This window comes from Pezoporus flaviventris, unplaced genomic scaffold (genome assembly GCF_033815535.1).
Source record: "Pezoporus flaviventris isolate CSIRO_AGI_PZ_B2104156 unplaced genomic scaffold, CSIRO_AGI_Pfla_v1 ptg000002l, whole genome shotgun sequence".
Lineage (NCBI taxonomy): Eukaryota > Metazoa > Chordata > Aves > Psittaciformes > Psittacidae > Pezoporus > Pezoporus flaviventris.
In genome coordinates this window covers 12,151,690-12,171,914 of record NW_026892550.1, presented here as the reverse complement: position 1 = coordinate 12,171,914, position 20,225 = coordinate 12,151,690, and the positions used below count along the sequence as shown (strand labels likewise).

Here is a 20,225-nt window from a genome sequence, read left to right as displayed (position 1 = left end):
AAACTCTCTCTTAGATCATCATTTATTAGCAACCTCCATGTTTTTGTTTTCTACATTACCTCTAGCTACTAAGTTCCTAAATCTCTTTTGAAACATGTGACTTTAATTTTCCTGTAGCTGAAGTCACATTCTAATAAACACTTGTATTTGGAAAAATTGGGGTGATGTATAAGGTAGAGGCACTGCAGGAACTGGGAGAAGTTCCCAAGAGTACCACAAGTTCAGGGGGTCCTTTTCTCAGTTGAAATGGGTTGCGTGATGACACTGTAGCCTAAATATTTTTCATTTGGGATGGTGTTTTTCAGCCTTTGGTTGGTCACAGATCAGAGCTGCAGCCCCTAAAGGTGGGGAGGGAAGGCAGGCTGAGGGCTTAGTTTGTGCTGGGACTTTCTGAACAGTAGGTAAAGAGCTGTTTTTTTCTTATATCAGGAAGAGAGCCCTGCCTTTGAAGGTGAGCTTGGCTGATTATTTTTAGGCATGTTTTGTGGTCTATTTAGGGCTGAAAACTGCAAAATATATTGAGTTTTTTGTTTGGGGGGTTGCACCCTAATTTGAACACTAATTCATTTTTCCTGTGGACAACATGGAAGTCTTATTTATCTGAGTGCCTAAGCCTCAAGGGAAGGTTTCTCTTCCTTAATATCTTGTGTCTGCATTTAAAAGAAATAGATGACCTAGAGGGCAGTAGGATGCATGCATATGCTGCTGCCATGTCCTCCCTAGCCACCGTTTTATTTTCCAACTTCAGCTCGAAGGCTTTCTGAACCAAATGTGGCTTCTCTGAGGACTAATTTGCTAACTACCTCCTTTGTGTTCAGTCCAGCTCGTCTTTGCTCCTGACCTCTTGCAATAGAATAGAGAGTAAACAGTCACTTCCTAAACACCCATGCCAGTAATGACTGTACACATTATTACAGTCTGCAGTCTGTAGTTTATTCAGCCATTCGTTACACAAAAGTGATTTTTCATTATGCTCATTTCAGAACATTTCCTGGTTTTACAGTCATCTTTTTACGTTTTCAGAACTGAAGCCAAGTGTAAAACATGATACCTGAGATGCAGGCAAACTACAGATTTATTCAGTAGGATCACGATACCCTCTGTCTTCTTGTTACTTGTCTCCTAATGACTCTTAGTATTTAGCTGGCTTGTTTGATCACTATTAATCAGTGAGGTGACAGATCTACAAAATTACTCATTATAACTCCAAGATCCCATTACTGATTTAGCAACAGTCAGAGTTGTGGTGCTGGAGCAGGTTTTATGTTTTGATGGGGGGTATTCCCATGTGCATTAACTTGCATTTTTCTACACTGGTCAATAAAATGACTGATGAAAGTCACTCAGTCCCATGAAAAAATTCAGCTCCACAAGTGAGCCTCAGCGCTTCTCTTGTGAATAATTTATCAGACTTCCAATCTTCTCAGATCCCTCCAATCTTATTTTCTGTGACCTATGTGGGAGAGAATGTTATTGCACTAGTGACTGTCAGAAATAAGAAATATAATTAAGTCTCTCTTTTTTAGGCTTGTTTTCTGTCTTGGTGAGGTAGATGTCAAGATAAAGAAGTTACAGTGAAAATAACAGTGGTTTTGTCTGGTTCAGCAGCATTCCTAAAACAAACAAGCCCCCTTTGTCCTTGTGGCTGCAGATATCATCTCCAAAAACCACTGTGCAATAACAGGGTGGCAGCAGGAAGAAACTGTCTGTGCAGCGGTGAGGGGTACCGGGGGACACCAATGGTGAGCAGGAATTGTGCGCTGCCTAGTGCAGAAGCAGTGAGTTGCAAAACAGCCATCATACCAGTCTGGTCCTTTGGAGAATTGCTGCCCATCTCTGTGCTTTTGGGTAGGCTTTTGCTGCATTTCTCTGATATGTAAGACCTAGAAAGCTACTATGCTTTATCTTTGAATGGTATTTGTATACAAAGCATGTGTGAAGAGTTGGGTATAGGGTGAGTTCTGTTCAGTCAGACTCACCATTTTGGTTACAGACAGTTAAAATCCAGTGTCTTGCGCATCAGAGCTCAGGAAAGGGCTGTTCAGGAATCTACTGTTAAAGGCACCTCTGAAATTCTCTTCCACCACTTCGAATGAAATATGGTTCATTAAAAATTTAAAAATTAGTCTGGAAGAAACACTTTTAAAATGTGATTAAGATGTTTCACCAGTTCTGGAACAACGTTTTGATTTATTTCATATTAAGGCACCATTTCTGTAAAAACTTATTTTGTCTATATAAAAAATATGTTCAGAAACTTGAGAACTAGAATACAACATTTGTTTTCTGGAATTAAAATACCCTTATCAGTCTGTCACAACTTTCTGACAGCTTTTTTTTTTTTTTTTTTAACCAGGAGACACTGAAATAGGGTTTCCATTTCAAAATGGAAAGGAGAAAATCAAAATGGCAAAATCATCTTTGTCTCAGCTCACTTCTATAGGTGGAAATTCCTGGCATAGCTTTTGAGCTCCTGCTGAGGATATAGTCTACAATTTGAGTTTTACATGGTACAGAAATATTGCCAAGATTTAAGGACACTAAATAAAGCAATTTATCACATTCTGTTTCCTTAGAAAAGATTTGGGCAAATGATGGTAAAATGTTGTATTTAAAAAAAAAAAAAACAAACAACAAAACAAAAGCATCATCTAATTATAATATCCAGGGGAAATCAGTTTTAGAAGATCTGGTCACCAAGGAGATATCAGATTTAAACTCTGAGATTAGTAATGTTGTAGCTGCTCTTTGGCATTTTTGTTCGAGCTACTGTGACTGAACTGTTTCAAACAACGAAAGCTGTATCTCTTTGTGGACCTCAACTTAACAACAACCTCTCTGGACTTAGGATGTTTGAAATAAGTTCAAAACTAAGCTAAAAGAGCAGAGGCAGAGCCCTGATCTTTGGGACTGAGGAATAGCATCCAGCAGGCAGGGATATGTTTGCTGGGGTGCCGGTAACCCTGGGCTCATCTACTACTCCTAATAGCTTTCTGCCTGCGCCACTGTCCTGCTGTCATCCCACTGCTTTACTCCAACATTACAAGTGGTGTTAGATAGACAATCTTTAGTGTGCTCTCCTGTCCACCATGCCAGTTTTCTGTAATTAAACCAACCAACCAAAACTTCTATAGGAGGGTATTTCAGGCTATCGTAATTAGAAAAAGTATTTATGAAGGCTGAAGTGCTGAAATACATTAAGGCACAGAAGGCCGCATGGAGATAACCACAGGAAGGGCTCTTCCATTCTCTGCTGGTGCCGAAAAATAAAAAAGGGAATGATTGTAAAATGCCTCATCCCCAATATTAGCTGATATATATATACATATATATCTCTTTGTGTAGGGGTTTTCCCTACACTAGGATGATATAATATTATTTGAGATATATTTCAAGCTCCACTTTATAAAGTTAATTAAAAGACATTAAACACTAGAGTCAAAGGAAGTTTTAATTCTTTTTAATCATTGTTTCATAGTAGCTTGTTATATGCTTGAATGTTCCTTTAAACAATTAAAATTTTATTCTAAGATTGTTTATCAAAACTGTGTATGATCATTCTGATTAGAACAAAACCTGGAACTTGATAAACAGTATGAAGTTATATGATGTGGTTGCCTGTAACAGCAAACAGTAGAATCTGATGCCTCAGGAGCTTCCTTGAAATCTTGTATCCCATGTGCATAAATTTATCTTGTACTTGACATTGAATTTGTTTTTCAAGTGCTGCCTTGTTATTTATTTTAAAGGCTTTCCGAAGTGTCAAGCACTTTCTTTTGTCTGGACATCTAAACAAAGTGTTGTCACCAGCAAATACTGATATGGCTGTTTAGCCCTTTTCCAAACCATCTCTCTTATTAATTGCAGCTTCAGAAATAGCTCAGCAATATTTCATTATGAGTTTCAAATTTAGGAGTAAGTTATATACTTTTTGCTGTAACTTTGTCAAATCACTTTCTGAACTACAGCAGAATATTCACTCTTCTTACATGATTCCTTTGTTTTCCTAATTGGTTCCTCAGGAAATAGTTTTTCAATTAAATACTTGGGCTTTCAAGTGAACTTATTTACAAAATGGTCTTCATCATCCATTGTTTAACACTGTTGATGCATTACAATAGACTAGAGAAGAACAATTTTCCTTAACAAAAGCTCTGCTAGCTTGGCCTCATAATGCTCTTATTTTGGTGATTTTGTACTTTTGTCATAATGAGTTGTTCCAAAAACTTTTCTGAGGATTCGTAGCTTGTAACTGAGAATTCCCCTGTTTCTCTTTTTGGAAGGAAAGGGCAGTGTTTGCTACCCTGCAATTCTGTGTTTTTTAATGAACTATTCTGTATTCTTTGTTAGAAACAGCAGCTATGCTTCTAAGAGATCTCCTGGAGGGATGCCATCAGTCAGGTGACATGCTGCTCTTATTTATCAGTTTGATTTTCCTACTCTTCTTATTTTGACAGCTCAGCCTGACATAGCATGCTCTTTATTTCCTGATAAGGGTAGGGCTTGGATAGGTATCTTGACTGTATTTTCTGTGGTGAAGACTGATACTGAATCTGTGGTGTGCTGTAATGCTGTTTCTAATGTTTATAACTTAACTTCTTTCAGCCTGTCTTCATCTGTGGTTTATAGTCAGGTTCTCTATTATTCTGTCTAATTCAGATTTGCACATAGGTTTCTAAAAAACCATGGTCATATTTTACACCATCAGGAAATGTAGTTAAGAGGTTTCTGCTTTGAAGCCGTTGGCCTCAGTATATGGACACTCAAGGGCTTCTTTATCAATATGGGCAATATGCCTGCTCTTATTCAATTCTCTCCCCTAACAGCCTGGTCTGCAACTGCAACTTGTCTCTCTCCATTTCATTCCCAGTTTAAGAGCTGTCCTCTCTGAGACAAGGAGCTACCCTGGTGTTTCTGACATCTCTTGCAGGTGTGTGTCTGACCAAAGCTCTCCCTTGGCTCCTGTCAGTTTCACTCGCTCTAGATCTAAGTAATGCCCTGGAACATGTAAACACTCTGTGCCAGCAATCTAGTTGCACTTTGGTTTAAGGTGAAGACTGTTTTACTGTCTAGGCTCTCCTTATGTACCTCGCTTAATGTCTAACAGACTTAAACCTTCTCCTGTACACCATCTGCCCACATGCCCACTGGTTCTTTGCGGGATACCTGGTGTAACTTATCTGGTTCCTGACTCTGGAAGCAAAAACCTGGCTGGGGGCATACTGGGTCAAAGCATTTGCCTCAGCCATCTGAACTTAGCTTCCAAGACCTCCATATCTTACTTTTCCTGATACATTATGCTATCATGTTTTAGTTGCTCTGAAACATGTTTTAAGTGCTGTCTTTATTTGAAATGTGGTCGTATTACTCAATATCAAAGATTTAAATGAATAACATATTAATAAAGAGTTGCCTCTCTGTTTCAAAAAGTCTAAATAGAAAAGCAATTGTACAAAGAGCATTTTTAATGGGAAAGTCAGTTTTATGTTATGCCCATAGCCTATGTGAAAACAAGATGGCATCATTTCCTGCAAAACCTATTACTGTATAGGGAGATTGTCACTTATCCCAACACAGGCTGTGCAAAGATCAATGTTTACCCTTCTCTGAATCGCATATAAAACAAATGATGTGAAAAGAAGATTCACCATCTATTTAAAAACACTGGTTTCTATTTTGGACATAACATGTAAAATTTCTGTTTAGCAATTTCAGTTAATTGTTAGATTAACATTTTTGGGAACAGATTGCAAACTTCAAAATGGAAAAGATCATTTTAGGGAGGGAACCAAGGCAGCTGTCAGTGAGCAAAAATTAACATAAATTTGCATAACAGATGTACAGTAAGGTGTCTATGACAGACAATCGCTGAATATTAATGATACAGACCACGACATCATTTGCGTAAATGCTGTCTGCTGGGTATTGAAGCTGCTGCGCTATTTGCAGAAGACAAAGGAGCACAGAGCTGAACAGATGCACCAAATACATCGATGCATCTTAATTTATGACATCCTCATGAAAGACCTTGTGGTGCGATTTCGGGTTTTATTACAAATAATTTGGAGATAAAGGAACTAAGTAATTATCTTTTCCACTACAGTCAGTTCTTTCAAAGGGGAGGGAAGCTTACTTGTGACAGCCATTGTGATGATTTTTTTTTTGTGGAAAACCTCTTTACAGAAAAAAAAAATACCCCTATTATAAAAAGTCAAATATTCATCATCATTAAAAGATTAGTGCATATTAGCGTGCTTCATGGGACTTGCCACCTAACGCACCATCACCAGTACAACTGGAGTCCTCCAACAGACAATGCATTTCAAAGACTCTGCAAGGGGTAAAACTGGAGGAAAAAGAGATAATATAGACTGCTTAAAAAAAACCTAACCTATAATGATGTTTTAGGTGAATGTTAACCAGAGTTCACCCTTAATCTTGCATGCCCTTAATCCTTGTACTAAGCTCCTGGTACAACTGGAACCACTCAAAGATTTGGAAATGTGTTCCATAGAGAATATTCTTACTCCAGTATTTCTGCAGCTGGAGAAACTGATGTAAGTCTTATGCTGATAGCAGGAAAAAGCAAAATATTTGGATCCCTGATTGTATAATGCAGTAAAGTGAGGAATGGATAAATATAAAAAATAACCCAAAATTAGACTTGTAAACTATGTATATAGAAAATCATGCAAGGCAGGGGATACTTTGCTATTAATTTATTTGGCTCTTAATGAATTCCTCTCCAAACCCATGCCTACCATAAGGAAATGAATTGCTGACATGATGGATCTATTGGTAGCACATATAGAGAGTATAGCTTATGTGTGTAGTGTTGAATTTCCTTCTTGTCAGCTAATCAGCATCAACCAGATTTTTATTTCAAGGGATTTCCTTTTCCCATTTGAACAGAGAATACAGCCCAGTAATCACTCTGCAGAGGCACTGTGTGAGCTGTTGTTTCCACCTGCTTTTTCCTTAGAATCTCTATCAAAGCCTTAATCCAGTAACCTGATAAAATCCTTTCAAGGTCCTGTAGGGTCCATTGTGAAATTGTTCATCTGAATGGATTGTGAAATAACATGAAAGTTACCATGTCCCAAAAAGAGCCATATGGTGATTATTTTAATGGAAGCTTACTGTATGCCCAGAAGGCAGTTAACATGTTATTTCACATTTTGTGTGAAAGAATGGAATAACTGCAATCTGACGCTCTTCTGTCCAATTTTGCACCCAATGTCTCTTACAGAAATGCAGCTTTGTTCTGTGTTTCAGTACACTAACAGCAGGTGATAAGCTGATGCCCAGATATGCTAACAAGAGTTAATGCTCACAATCCCCACCCTTTCAGCCTTTCTCTTGAATCCCCATTCTAACTTCACTTGGGGAAAGAATGGAGCGCTGAATGAGGAAGGACCATGTCCAAGGTGCACAGAACAAGGATGAGCTACAGGCATTCTTTGATGTGATGAAGATCATCAGTTGTGCTATATTGTCTCAAGTAATAACACAGAAAAGGTCTTGCTGATCATGAGTGGTTTGACATTGTTTAGGTGATGTGAGGTTTTGTACAAGGGTAAGCAAGCAAGCTGCTGCAATTCCCTGCAATAACTTCCGAGCCTTGTTGACCAGATTCAGTCAATGCTGACAGAAGAGAGGAGCCTTGAAGACAGCTCAGGCAGCACTGAAGAAGTCTCTTCCCTTGCTATGAGAACTAGTTTAGGACTCTTCCTCCTTGTAGGACTACAATTTTCTGTTCGCTTTGTGAGTAGCCATCTGGCAGGGTTCTTTGTGCAACAACTTCGCCCATAGGTAGCTTGCAATGCTTCTCATCTTGCTCATGAGGAATGAAGATGCTGTAGGGATATGGGTCACATGAAATCACATGAGGCAGGAGAAAACAAGGTTATTCAAGGGGGATGTTGCGGGAAACCTTAAAGGGTGGCATTGGGTTGTATTCCAGCTGTTTGAATGCTTCAAGGAGAAACCAAGCTTAGCATTTTCTTCTTCATACCGACTGTAACCATTTGGTCTCAATCGCGCTCATACTTATTTCTCATGTGGCTCTTCTTTTGCTTTCCTGCATGGTTCAAAGCCAGCAGTGAACGTGCCTGTGCTGAGTCATTTAGGACACTAAAGGGGACTAAAGGGGAACAGTTGCAACCAGTTTCTCCAGCTGATAGGCTTGGCTTAAAGTGGGTGCTTACATCTCCTGCAGCTGTCTTAGAAGAAAGCGGCAGTCACAGCTGACTTTAGCCAGAAGCAGTGTCCTATGTATGTATTACATATTGAGGGATATGTACTTTAATTATTGAGGGATAATTTAATTACATTATTGAGGGATAAACTACTGCTCTTCCACTGAAGCCTCCAGGCAGCTCTGCTGATCTGCTGGCTCCCCTTTGTGGCTGGAGGGGCAGCCTGGGAGCAAGGACTTTCTGACCTCTAAAGGGAGGTGGCTTGGAAGTGTCAACACCCTCATGTGAAATGACAATTCAGAGGGTGCTTTCGGGACTGAAAACAGATTTGGGAACCCAGCTTTTCCAGAAGATGCATTTAAGGTGCTGAAGGTCTTTTCTGGATCTGGCTCTCTAATTCATTAAGCACAAATGAAGTTAAATATGACAAATTACTATTCTTTCAGCAAACGTAGAAGCTGTTAAGAAATAATGCAAGTAATTTAATGTGAAGTTGAAAGCTTATCTCCAAAAGAAAATTATCCGTTCTGACTGAAAAAAAGAGCCATGATACTGGGCATTGTGGGAGTTTGGAAAGAGCTCAAGCCCCTGTTCAAGCCATGGAAAAGAGTGGATGATGGTTGTTTGTAACTTTTATTTAATGTTTTTCCTTCATATTCGGGAGTAGGGGGAGGGAAAGAAGGGGGGGGAGTGAGTGAACGAGTTACCTGACTGGGTTTAAACCACGACAGGTTTTAGTGAAAAAAATCTCATTCAACCCCAGTTGCCGCCTCAAGAAAATGTCCAGCATGCCTTTTTCCTTACAATTTAGCAAGTAAGCATGGGAGGACAACAAAGCAGTGAGAGGAACTGCTCTGCATCTGGCTAGGAAGTCCAGTTCTGGTAGCATTTGCAAATGGCTGTATTGTCGTGGGGCATAATAGGGCTTCTTTGGTGCCTGCCAAAGGGGTCCCAAAACCTGTACATCCTGTCACTGTCCATTTGCCAGCATAACATGAAAACACTTGGCAAATAAAACATGAGAAGCTTCAGAGCTTGATTTGTTCGCTTTTACACTATTGGAAAACCATTGACTTCATTAGACTTACTCTGAATTTATCCTGATATAACTAAGAGAAAAAAACAGTTCTCTGGAAGTAATATGTATGTATTTTATTCATTCTGCTTTTTCCTAAAACAATTTGAGAGCCTTAGTAGAAGGATCCCTGGGTTGATGCATAATATACCAAGCTGAGCAGTAACTAAAATAAACCTTTTTTCCTCGGCTGCAAGTCTCACTAGGTCACTTTTTGAAAACTGCTACAACACATTTCAATAAGCAAATATTTTTATATTCATTTGGATTCAGCTTTCAGAATGAGGTCACCTTCGGAGCAGTATCCTGCAGCTAAGGCACTCTCAGCAAGATGTGCCTGAGGAACGGGCTGCACAATTTGATAGTCTCTGTTTTGGATAAACAAATATCATGTTTGTTCTAAATGTCATGCAAAGACCTCCTTCCATGTCTGAACAGATGGAAGCTATAGCATGGTGATATATTCCTTTTTTTCCCTCTCCTTTTTTTTTATGTGATACAGCAAGTTCCTCCTTTGTCTGGTTACATTGTAAATAACAATTTGTTGTTGGCAACGATTAAATTATAGTTAAGCTTCAATACTTTTAAATTATAGTTAAGCTTCAATACTTACTTCCTTTTGTTGAGGGCTCCTAGACTACTTAATGGCCCTTCTTCCACCCAGCATGTAAAAATTATCTGGACAGAAACCCAGGGATCTGTCTGGCTAAGTATGGGAAGTATGTACTCCGACTGGGAGCAGTGATCCCTTTTGTAATCATGATCTTCTTGAGGAAGCAAAAGAAAGCTAGCTTTCTGATGAAAGGCAGGAAGGATACCTTAAAGCTAAACTAAATATTATCCAAAATACCTTATTAGTGCTTTGGAACCCACTGTCCTGATCACATCTATAAGCTCAATAAAATAGTTGTTTAGAAAGAAAAGGCTAAAAGGACAAGTATCACACTACAGCAAACAAAGGAAGACTGGGATCTAGTTGCTGTGGTTACTCGAACTGGTCATTGGTAAGAGTCATTGGTCATTCTAGCTTTTGGATGAAGTGAAGTTTATAGTATATGTGCATCTGGAGAGTGTTACAAGCATGAGAAAATTATGAATGAGGGAATTGAGGGAGGCATTGAACAACTTCTGTGTAAAGGATTTGGTGAAAAACAAACAACAAACTGAAGGAGAAAAGGCATTAGGGAGTATATCAGCATGAGGACAAGAGCGGAAATGGAGAAATAATAAATCCCAAGAAATCTCCATAGAGGACACAGAAGTGGTGGGGGACAGGGGAAGCATAAGCTAATGTAGAAATTCAAAACAGGAAAAGCATTGAGTAAGACAGGAAAGAAAAATGGTGTCAGAAATATGTCTAGTGGATAAATGAAAAGAAAATGGTGAAATAGAAAGAAGGTGAATAAAGTAGTGAAAGGTGAGAATTACTGGAGTATATGCTAGTGTCCAGAGAACTTGAAATGGAAAGGTGTGAAAGAGAAAAAGCAATAAATTTCAGAGAAGCTGTGAGCATGTAGAGGAAGAGCTTTTTGGTGTGAATTTGATTAAATGCTAAGGAAAACATCGACTCTGTTTTTCTAAATGTGAGCTTAAATCCTAGTGAGGCATTCCACCTCCACAACTTCAGCCAAATTAAATTCCCAAAGTGAGAAACTTATCTTACCAGAGCACAGTCTGTGGGCAAACTTTAGAGCACCCCAATGGTTTGGTGCAGTAGACTCCAAAAATGATGACGTGAATTGCCAGTAACATAGACTAGGCCAGGAATAAGACTTCTGCAAGTATGCTACTTTGGAAAACACAATAATGAGAATGGTAAGGAAGCAATAAAATGTTTTAAAGTAGGAAACCTGTATTAGTACCTGTCTCTATTAGAACCCTGAACCTTACTTCTATCAGAATCAAAGAGCAGATTGCAACATAAAATGTTACCCCAGATTTGAGAAACTGATAAAATAATAAAATGGAATCCATTCAGACCCAATGGCAGTGGGCAAAAATCCTCTAAACACCACCTACCTACCTCAAGCCTGAATCGACCCACGTTACTGCTATTAACTAGTGGAATGTTCTTGGGAAGCTCAGCCAGGAATAAGAAATATAGCTGTGAAACTGGGGCATATGTGTCAGAAAAGCAGCTGTGTAAATAAGGAATCTTTTGTTTTGCTGGTATTTCTGAAAAAAAACAATTTTGGGTTGAGAGTAAAGGAAACATTTTTAAGAGAAATGAAATTACCTTTGGTCAGATTACATGCTTCATTTTGACCTGAAGCAAAATCTGTTGTTTAAATGTTGGGTTTGTTTTTTTTCAGTTTTAAAAAAAGTTTGTTAAAAATTCTCTAAATTAGATATTATTTTGAGTGAAGAAAACAGAACCACCAAATTTTCTTTAAATATCAACCCTTTGTTGTTTTGGGGGGTGTTTTGGGGTTGTTTGGGGTTTTGGGTTTTTTTGGGGGGTTTTTTTTGAAGGAAGACTATTTTAAGCCTTATGTGGCTAAAAGTATTCAGGAAATTCAATGTCAATAGGTGATTTATTTTGCTATTCACTGAATAATTTCTCTAAGAGTTATTTAACCAAAATCTTTCACCAAGCTTCAGTGAAAGTTAAGCCATAACTGTTTTCCATAATAGCACAGACATAATAGCAGAAGACATAAATGCTCCCATAGACGCTGATATTAAAATAATTTTTAACAAAGTTAGGAGTTTAAATGTTTCCAACAAAAGACAGTCTCTGTCTAGAAAACCTCAAGTGTTTCTTCACTGACTGGCCTTCATTAGAAATTTATGCTCGTTTTTTAACCTCATTTGAAAATGGTCAAAGTGTCAGCTGGGAGCCTTGCCATGAGCAGCTGGAGAAAGAACGGATGAGGGCTCCTCAGGTTCCACCCAGGAACGGTGAGCAAGGAACCCATGATGGAGAAGCAACCTGCACGGGCAGGGGGAGACACAAGCAAGGCTGCTAGTGCTGGGGTCCAGCAGCCCCAGGGAGTGTAGGAGCAGGCTATAAAAAGTGAAACTTAACAGTATTTCCTATGGTCATAGACATTGGACATTTAGGGAAGACCCTGAAAACAGGAAGATTTGAACAACCCAGAGGCAGTTTTCCAGCTAAAAGCAGCAAATCTCTTTCAAATAACAGCTTCTCAATTCCTTGCTGAAAACCTTCTCTCAGAAAAACTTCAGGTAACTTTTTCAAGCTGTATAGGATTTTCTTATCTGATTTTTTTTGTAAGTTTTTGTTCATCTTTTTTTACTCTTTTCTTACACTTAAAAAAACCCTGAACAAATAAAACCAAAGCAAAAGAAAAAACAAACCAAAAAACAACAAACCAAAAAAACCCCAACCAACCAAATAAAATACAAGCACCTAGGCCAGACCTCTTTGCCCAAAGCATTCACATTCTGCAGCAAGAGCATGCCTTGACAGGAGCCATAGAGCATACAGGCAGATGCTGGAGTACAGGTGGATGCTTGGAAGACCTAGAATCAGGAGTCCCATGGCTATTTTCATGCTGTGCAGCCACCAGCTGCTCCCTCAGCTGCAGTCATCTGTGCTTTACACCTATGATTCATTGGTCTAAGTGCATGAACTGCAGGTGAACCACAGCCTTAGAAGGTTTAGAAACTGAAGGAAAGATAATAAATAACTGAATTGTTTGAAATAATGAATATGCCCGACTGAGTTTAAGAACATACAAACTGTAAGCTTCATTTCTACCTATAAAGAATATAAAAATCTGTAAAATATAGCTTTCCAACCAAATTCGATATGCCAGGAATTTAGTCAGCTTGTAATTCAGGCCTTGACTATGGCTTCTTAATGAGGAATTAGAGTACTTTCAAGTTTTATTTCATAGATGCTTCTCTTCATGGCTTCCTCTCCTTTTTTTCCTTTTTTTCTCATCATATTCTGTTAATATTTGAATGTTTAACTTTGGATTTTTGCTCTCGCTCCATGATACTAAAAGATCTCTAGGTGATACATATTCCTTGAGCTATTCTCCAATACGCAGGTGGTGCATATTCAAAGTCATGGTCCTTGTTAAAGGGCAGGAGAAAAGTGAAGTGCAAAAACCCAGTCTGAGTAATTTTCCTGTTTCTTTTGCTTCTATTGAAACTAATGCTTATACTGAATTAGGACCTTCTGCCTCTTTTCATTATAATGTGAAGAGAGTATAATTGTGCTGGTATTACCAGGACTAATTTTCTGTTTCAAAAATATAACAAGAATATGGATTTTGTGAATCACAGGGAAGACAGTCTTGGTACTTGGCTAGCTGATGTCCTCATTGAAACATATGTGTGGAAATTTACTCTTAGTATGCTTACAAAAACTAGATTAGGGGGTGGGGTGTCAAAATTTCTTAAATTTTGTAGATGAATTCATCTTATTATGCAGACATTTTCAAAAAAAGCTCATATCTAAATCAGAAACCAACACTTTTTAATGTAAATGTTAAAGTTAGATATTAAAAATAAGAAAAAATTCTAAATTTCTGAAAAGTTCAGAATTCATCCCTAGCTGTTCATTTCACATGTAACCATTAAGCAATACCTTTTGTCTCTCTGAGAAATCTATTTTTCACCAGTAAGCATTTTTTTTTGGGGGGGAGGGGGATGTGGAAAGGAAAATGTGTGCTCAAATCTAAGTATTTCACTCATTTGAAACCTGCCTGCTGAGTTACTGACATCTGGAACTTCATAAGCAACAACTAGTAGAGAACACTAAATATTGAGAACATTCATGCCATCACTGTGTAAAATATAAAGATGGACTAAATGTTGTTTCTGAAATGTCCGTCTTGCAGATTATACTACTCTTTATATGCTTTTGTATGAACAGGTATTTTATTTAGGTTTTCCAGCACCAAAACAGGTGCTCACCTGAGGTTTGAAGGACTGAGGTGCCCCTTCAAGCTCCATATCAATAAACATTTATTTATGCTAAAGACAGCAGATACAAAAATAACTTGAGAAATTGCGTCAATGTCCGCACTATCTAACTCTGCTAAGATATGGACTTTGATCTTTCAAATGTCATCAAAATCTTGTAGGGGTGAAAGCCTGGCTTTCCACTAACAGGTGGAGGGAGGGAAGATCTCAGTGGAATACTACTAGTGGTGGAATCACCAACACTTTCATGCAAAACAATTCTTTTTATTCATTGTCTATGGAAGTCTTTACAGCAATATCTTGGTCATCAACATACAAAGAGTGCAGAACTTTCATTACTGAGTCTAACAAGTGGTCTAATGTTGAAAACCCCCTCCTAATACTTCATCTTGTTCTTTTCCTAGCTCTAATTTTGTCTAAAATATGTTCCATTTCATTCTCATTTTAGATGTACTTAGGTTTTGAAATATTTAAATGGAAAATATAAGTTCAAAACATTGCTAATCAAAACATACTAATGTATTTCTATACATTGAAGAAACCTGTAGCTATTTCAGTTCAGAAAAAAAAAAACAAACCAGTAAAATATGCATTCAAAATATATATATTGAATTGATAATATTTTACTTGTGATCATTTAAAATTCTAGATTCAAAAAAGAAATTAATCATAGTAACTATATTAATACTCTTAGTGCTCTTCATTAATGATGCACTATCATGCAGATGACCTGAGGCTCAGAAGTACATTATTTCATTTTTAATCAGAGGCTTCCCTTTGGTTTTTGGTTTGCTGCCAGAGGAAAGTTTCTTTTGTATTTGTGCTCAAGATTTTGTATTCTAACCAATCTGATCTCAGGAGACGGTTGGTTGTGTTTTTTTGGGTGCACTGTAAAAATTCTTTTCTCCAGAACAAGTGCCCTGTCAGCAGGGCAGTCAGCAATATCACACATACATATATGTTTTTTTTCTTTTCACCCCCAGTATTATATAGCATTGCATTTTTTGGAGCAGTCTCCTCCATAAATCTGCTCTTTTCACTTCTAGAAAAGCAATTTGGAATGTTGTGTTTTCTTTCCAAACTTGTGCAGATACTGTTGCTTTCTTGATGCAAAATAAAAAACAGGTTACGATAGAGACGTTTATTTCGACAGTACTGATTAACTAGCACAGCCATGTCCCTTCCAAGAAACAGCTCCTTTTGAGTAAGCAATCCATTTCAAATGGTCTTTGGTCTTGTTGCTCTGCTGTGTAATCTGTTTTTTGTTTGTGTGTGTGTATGGGCTCTTTAATCATAGCCAGTTCTATTGGTTCCAAGTGATCCTTGGGCGTGTGCCAGTGTAAAAGTAGACAGAAGACAAGAAAATAAGACTTTCTCTTTTTTCTTTTTTCATAACTTTTTGTAAGTATTGGGACCCTTTTCAGAGGGAACAGGCCCATAAACATGCCACATAACTAAATACTTCAGGCTTTTTACATTACTGTCTTGTAGCTGTTAGAAGTTATTTAGAATCCAAAGCCTGCAACCAAGCACATTTTAGGTAAATATTATAGCAAGGATTAGTAGTGAACTGTTATTTTAAGGAAAAAACAGTGAAACAACCATTTTTTTATCTACACCAGCCCTCCAAGTTATGTTATCCGATTTGCAGTAACTAGCCCAGCTGGCCGCTCTTGCACCTGCTTTCTGCCCCTGCTGTCATTGTGCTTTGGTAAACTAATTTTGGCACTGTTTTGTAACACTTTCCACCCTGTAAAAACAATTCCAAAGCACTTCTATCTGTGAGTCCATCTAAAAAGGTCTCAGATTTGTTTAATTACCCGCAGGAAGATCTATTTGGAAGTTGTAAGCTCTCTGCTGCCTTTTGTCCCTGAGTACACCTGAATGTCCTCCAAGTACCACCACAACTAGTTCAGGTTTCAGAGATGCGCCCATGGGCTGGTAGGTGGGGCTGATGGCAGGCGCCTGGGCAGAACCAAAAGCTTCTTTATGATAAAACCAAAGCAAAGTATGTTAGTACCAAACAGTGAATGAGTAGCTTTGGGAGAGAAATAAATGTTTTCTTCTATCTACAACATTAAGGCAGGTGGCTTTGCTCTGGCATGAAGCACTGCATGCCACACAACGTGCTTAGGGCTAGAGACTGGGAGTACTGTGTGCCCTGTGGCAGGTACTGTATTTAGCAGGAAGGGTCTCCTCACTGAGAAGTTTCTTTAATTCTGATTTTGGGAGTTCTAATTCTTTGCATAAAAAAATCTCAGAAAGCTGCAATGTGCAAGCATGTTATCTCCTGTTATGGATTTAATTGTCATTTTTTCCTTAATCGCTGGTAATTGTAGTTTTTTCCTGTTTTACATCTGACTATAGCCTGTTCTCCCTGTCACCCCATTCTGGAGCATATTCTTCATTTATTGTTTATTCTGCAATTTGTGTTGCATCTAAAAAGGTGCTACAACAATTCTGAGTTCTAATGGGTAATTTGTTTCTCAGCTGCTAGCTTTCCTAGTGCTGTCTGGGACATGGATCCTTGCAGAATCCTAAGGAGTAGATCAGGGATGGGGGGATACATAACTGAAGTGATACTGAGGCCAAAAGCTGCATTATTTTGCCCAGAAGAGCACCTGCTGCTTCCCTGTCCAGACAACAGGAATGACATGACTCCATTGTCACTCTTGCGCTCTTGGAAATGCAAAGTCACATAGCAGTAGGAAAGTCTCCATGGTTGTCGTGGTTTAAACCCAGTCAGGCAACTTGTTCACTCACTCCCAGTGAGTGGTGCCGAGCTGACAACAATCGAGGGCCGTCCCCCAGCCCCACCGGGGCTCTCCCCTTCCCCGCTCCCGGAGGAACGGGGAGGAGGATCGAAAAAAAGTGCAACTCCTACGGGTTGAGACAAGAACAGTCCAGCAACCAATGTACAACACAAATCACCACCGCTACCACCAACTACAACAATGATAAGGGAAAATAACAAGGGAAGAGAATACGATACCACCGGCCAAGAAACGAGTCCCACCCGGAAGCCCCGTGTCCTTCCGGGTAACTCCCAGTTACCCCCCACCCCGGGCATGACGTGCTGTGGTATGGAATACCTCCCCGGCTAGCCCGGGTCAGGCGCCCCATCTCTGCTTCCTCACAGCTTCCCCTCCTCCCTAGCAGAGCATGAGTCTCACAAAGTCCTTGGTCAGGGTAAACATCACTTAGCAACAACCGAAAACATCGGCTTCACCAACACTGTTCCCAGGCTGGAAGTCAAAACACAGCACTGCACCAGCTACCACAAAGGAAAAACATGACTGCTACTGCTGAACCCAGGACAATGGTCCACTTAGAATAACAGTTTCACACCCCTGAGACATTTCTATCAGTCTTGCTTTCTACCAGTTGATTTGCTTACTGTGAATTTGTGTGTGTCAACAGTCTTCAAACCAGCTTTCTGTGCTTACTGGTTCTGGTTGAACTTGTCTCAAACTGACTTCCATGTTCATGACTGGCTGTGCCATGGATGTGCTCAAAGGAGAGCTCTGGTTAGCCTCAGCTAAGCTCCCTTAGCAACCATGAATTGTTTCCCCACTGGCTTTCTGCATTAAAAAAAGATACTTGGTCTGAAGATTAATTTTGGCTTCTCCCTTTCCCAGTGTGTTAAAGGTCAGTCCTCTGCTAATTCTGGTTTTACTGAGTCTTCAGGCCATTCCTGAATACTCATATAACTACAAAGCAAAGTTTGAGTCCTTGGGAGCAAAGAAAAGTGCTGCAATGCAGATCAGCCACATAAGAGCACCAAGATGAAAAATGACAGCCCCAGAGTAATTTCATTAGTGCTGTTAATACTCAAAGAGGGCTGAGGGCAGAATTTGTACCGACCTCATGCATCAGAGTAAGATTAAAACTGTGTATCTCAAGCCATGTCCTGTGGTGATAAAGAGGAAGAAGCAGCTCTTCATTACATATGGACTTGCTAAGGAGGCCAAAAGGGCCATTGTTTCTTGTTAGCTCAAATGGGTAGAGTATTTTGCTTCTAGCCACATGGTATGAAAATTACTTCCTTTGCCAGAGTTAAATATCCAAGCTGGATCCAGCCATATTCCCATATTTTCCTGGATCCCAGGAGAGCATTTAGGACTGGGATTCTGTAACCCCTTATCCTTACATCTGCAAACAGTTGAGAAAATATCATTGGATGTATGTTTGATGACTTTGAACTTTTAGCTTTGTACTTGCGTGTTGCTCCTGGGTCCAAAAGAAAAACAAAAGAGAGGAGAAGGGAAGCTAAAGAAACGGAAGAAAAGGTCAACAGAGCTGAAAAGCCATGTAGGACTGTGGCAGTAGATAGAAACTTGGGTAATTTCATAGAATCATAGAATAGTTAAGGTTGGAAAGGACCCCAAGATTACCTAGTTCCAACCCCCCTGCCACGGACAGGGACATCACACACTAAACCATGAAATTTCATTTCTATTAGAGTCTATCCTAGCCTAGCTAGACGACAGTAAGCTGTTAACCTTACCTTTACAGCTGACACCGGTTTAAGCTTGGAGTTTCTTGGAGCACATCTTTGAACAATGAGTTTCTTTCTGCAGGCTTCCACTCTTAGGGGGAATGTCTAGATGCTGTCACTATGCTAGCTAGCTAGGCTGTGGCAGTTAAACCTCAGGGGTAAAGGGTGCGGCCAGTCCTGCACACACTGCGCCTCACCTAAAAAATCCACTGCGCAGGCCAGAAGGGCTTACTCTCACTTGTCTGTATGGACAGGCGAGGGTCGAATCGGCAGGTGACAAGGTGCATGAGAAGCTGCAGATCCAATGTTGCATGTGGGTGGATCAGGGCATGGGTAGCTTGAGTTAGCTCAGGAGTTGACAGTCGTGGTCGGACACTTCCTGATTGCCTAAGCAGCCTTTTTTTTCCAACCAGGTTTGGATATCCCACATGCCCTTGGTCATTGTGTTTGTAGCAAATGTGGTTAAAGCCCTTCCCAAATCTTCACTCGCGAAGCCAAGCTATCATCATTATAGAAATAACCACAGCCAGTGCCAATACTTAGACAGCAGTGTGCATGGTCTCCATTCTGAGAGGATGGGGTTTCCTATGAGGGTTTCTCTAGCCAATATGAATGTTCCTTCCCCTAGTTTACTCCAAATTTCTCCCATGAACTTCTAGCACTTGAATTATCCATAAGAATCCCAATTGTTTGTCCTTTAGAGGCATAAGGTTTGTGCATTATAATGCAACATGGTCAAACAGGGGAGTATGCAAATGCTGCAACTGCTCTCAAGCCAGAGCTTTCCATTTCTCTCCCTTCTCAGAAGCAACTGAAGGTATCCTTTTGGAGCAAGCAGAAAAGCAAGCCCTTTACTTACATCATGCACGAGCTTCTGAAAGAATCATAGAATCTCTTAACAGCAAAGACCATTAAGATCCTTGAGTCCAACTGTCAACCTAACACTGCCAAGTCTATCACTAAACTATGTCATTAAGTGTCACATGTACATGTCTTTCAAACACCTCCAGGAAAGGTGACTCAGCCACTTCCCTGGGAAAACCTATTTCCTAAATTCCCATCTTAACTTGAGTAAATTTAAAGGTCGATCCAAAATGCAGGGGAGTCAATGGAAAACTGCCTGTTGACTTAAAAAAATCATTGGATTAGGCCCATGGGGGTTAAAGAGCTTTCTCCATTGGCCAAGTCTTGAAGATTAATCCCTGAAACCAAAGTTCAGTTGAAGTTAAGTGCTTCTGAAACACCTTCCCTAAATTCTTCTATTTCTATAAAACAGTAAAGTGATATCCCCCTACTTCACAGCAGTTGCCCTCTGAAACAAGAACAAGCCATTTCATTAACTTTAGATCATCAATTTAATGAAAACAACTTTGTGTGTGTGTGTGTGTGTGTGCGCGAAGGCACAGAAAGCCTTGGGAAATTACTTTGTTTCTTTTTCTTTAGGGTAACTTCTGACAATTAGGAAGCAATTAGATGTCAAGCTAATTAAAGTAGCTTTTTTTTTTTTTTTTTTTCTTTATATAAAACAAACCTTATGTTCTGAAGTGGTTCCAAT

General features: G+C 39.3%; 1 long non-coding RNA gene across 1 annotated transcript; it reads left to right on the top strand.

Moving 5' to 3' along the window:
* The first annotated feature begins 268 nt into the window (after positions 1-268).
* On the top strand, positions 269-5,180 carry LOC133275139 (uncharacterized). Its single transcript, XR_009745408.1, has 4 exons — positions 269-451; positions 3,750-3,915; positions 4,351-4,401; positions 4,871-5,180. It is a non-coding gene; the product is annotated as an uncharacterized LOC133275139 (long non-coding RNA).
* Positions 5,181-20,225: the final 15,045 nt, after the last annotated feature.